This window comes from Papaver somniferum, chromosome 1 (assembly GCF_003573695.1).
Source record: "Papaver somniferum cultivar HN1 chromosome 1, ASM357369v1, whole genome shotgun sequence".
In the NCBI taxonomy this organism is placed as follows: domain Eukaryota; kingdom Viridiplantae; phylum Streptophyta; class Magnoliopsida; order Ranunculales; family Papaveraceae; genus Papaver; species Papaver somniferum.
In genome coordinates this window covers 25,666,323-25,668,872 of record NC_039358.1, presented here as the reverse complement: position 1 = coordinate 25,668,872, position 2,550 = coordinate 25,666,323, and positions in this window count along the sequence as shown.

Below are 2,550 nucleotides of genomic sequence, written 5' to 3'. Positions count from 1 at the left end.
ATCAAAATCTTAAAAGAATGCACCAGTTTCAACATCAACTGTAGTAAAAAAAACTGCAAAATCATCACCATATAAGAAGACATCAAAAACTTCAAAGTCATCACCAGTTAAGAAAGGAAAAGGTAACAAATATCGGTCTTATTTTTGTGTGTTTAAAGCTTTTTTCCCATCACTTATGTTACTAGTGTACAGATCTGTGCACCAACATGCTGTTTCATCTTCATATGACCGGTTGTGTGTGTTTTGAAGCTTTTTTCTCGTCATTTGTGTTACTAGTGTACAAAACTGTACACCAACATGCTGTTACGACGTGTTGTGTGTGTTTTGAAGTTTTTTTCCCATCACTTGTGTTACTAGTGTACATAAAAGTACATCAGCACCTTCAAATAGCATAGTGTATGTGTTTTGAAGCCTTTTTCCCATCACTTGTGTTATTAGTGTACATAATTGTGCACCAGCATGCTGTTTCATCTTCATATGGCTGGTTGTGTGTGTTTTGAAGCCATTTTCCCATCACTTATGTTATTAGTGTACATAATTGTGCACCAGCATGTTATTTCATCTTCATATGGCCGGTTGTGTGTGTTTTGAAGCTCTTTCCCCATCACTCGTGTTAGTAGTGTACATATTTGTCCATCAGCGTGTTGTTTCATCTTCATATGGCATGTTTTGTGTGGTTTGAACCTTTTTTCCCATTACTTGTGTTACTAATGTACATAACTGTGCACCAGCATGTTGTTTCACTTCATATCGCCAGTTGTGTGTGTTTTAAACTTGTTTTCCCATCACCTGTGTTACTGGTGTACATATAAGTACACATATGTTGTTCATCTTCATAATCAAATCTTTATTCAAAATCAAATCTTTAAACAGTTCGATTACTGGTGTACATATAAGTACACATATGTTGTTTCATCTTCATGTCACATATGTTGTTTCATCTTTATTCAAAATCAAATCTTTCAATAAACTTGTTATGTTTTAAAGGCTGACTCTTATGGGGGAGGGAAAGGATGAGCGGAAAAGTGGGGCCACGTAGGGCGGGAAGAATATTTGTCGCAGTGAGAGAGAGAAAATATAAGAAGAATATGCGTTTTATTTCAGGGATGTATGGACTGTTCTTTGGGTATGAATGTTGTTTTTGTTAGTTTTGTTGTGGTAGTGTACATATTTGTATACAAGATGTTATTTAAGGGGTGTATGAACTGTTATGTTGACATGGATGTTATTTTTGTTATATTTGTTGCAGTTGTGTACAGATTTGTACGACAACATGCCATTTCAGGGGTATATGTATTGTTATGTGAGTATGAATTCTATTTTACTTAAATTAGTTGTGGTTGTATGCAGATTTGTACACATGTATGACATCTCAAGGATGTGTGGGTTATTTCTTCGGCGTGCATGTTATTTTTGTTGGATTTCTTTAGGAGTATAAATACTTGTATGCCATTGTATCATGTTATGGGCATATGATCTGTTTTGTGGTTTTAAATGTTGGTTTTTTTTTCATTTCTGTAGGTGTGTACATACTTATGCATGTTTTGTATGAGCATGTATGTTGGATTTGTTAAAGTTCTAGAGGTGTCTACATACTTGTACACTGATGTATCATGTCATGGGAGTATGACATGTTCTGTGGTTTTGAATGTTAGATTATGTCATTTCTATAGGTGTGTACATACATGTACACTGCTAGTATCATTTCATGGACATATGAACTTTCTTGTGCGAGTATGATTATTGGTTTTAAGATTTTTGTAGGTGTGTACATACTTGCACACTAGTATGCTATGTCATGGATATATGAACTTTTTGTGGGTATGGATGTCATGGTATACATGCTAGTACACTGGTAAGCTATCTCATGGACGTATGACATGTTTCATAGTTTTTGAAGTTGGATTTGTCTGATTTTTGTAGGTGTGTATATACTTTTTGGAGATGGTAGCATCTGAACCCGCAGATTCCTGTCGGTGGTCCTGCCAAACTGTAGAATATCGCAGAAGATAAATAATACCAAGATTGGCGTGCGAGTAGGATAGAAACAACTTGATTTATGTTTAAAACCTGCTTAAGTTGTTTGTAACTTTCTTAAACTTTTAACAACTATGTTTCTTAACTTTCTTAAACAACTATTATTACTTGTAAAACCTTGAATTAATCTTATTATTAGTTTGAATATAGATGTTTTGAATGCATATTTTTTCGGATTTACATGGTATATTTTAAGTAATTTTTTTTTCATGTGTACATAGTGATGTACATGATGGTGCACATCTACTGACAGGTTAGAAAATCAAAGTGTACATGATGTTGAATATGTACTGACATGTTATAAAATTATTCATACCTGCAGAAATAAAGACACATGTACTGAGGTAAAAACCAATCTAAATTCTTAAAATAAATAAGATAGTAACATTCATTGTAACAGTTTACATGAGAAAAAAAGTACAAAGTCGTAAGCAAGAATGGTAGTAAATCATCAAGGAAGGTGCAAGTAAAGCACTCAGTGCACATCATAGGCCTTCTTTACTTCTCTCTAGC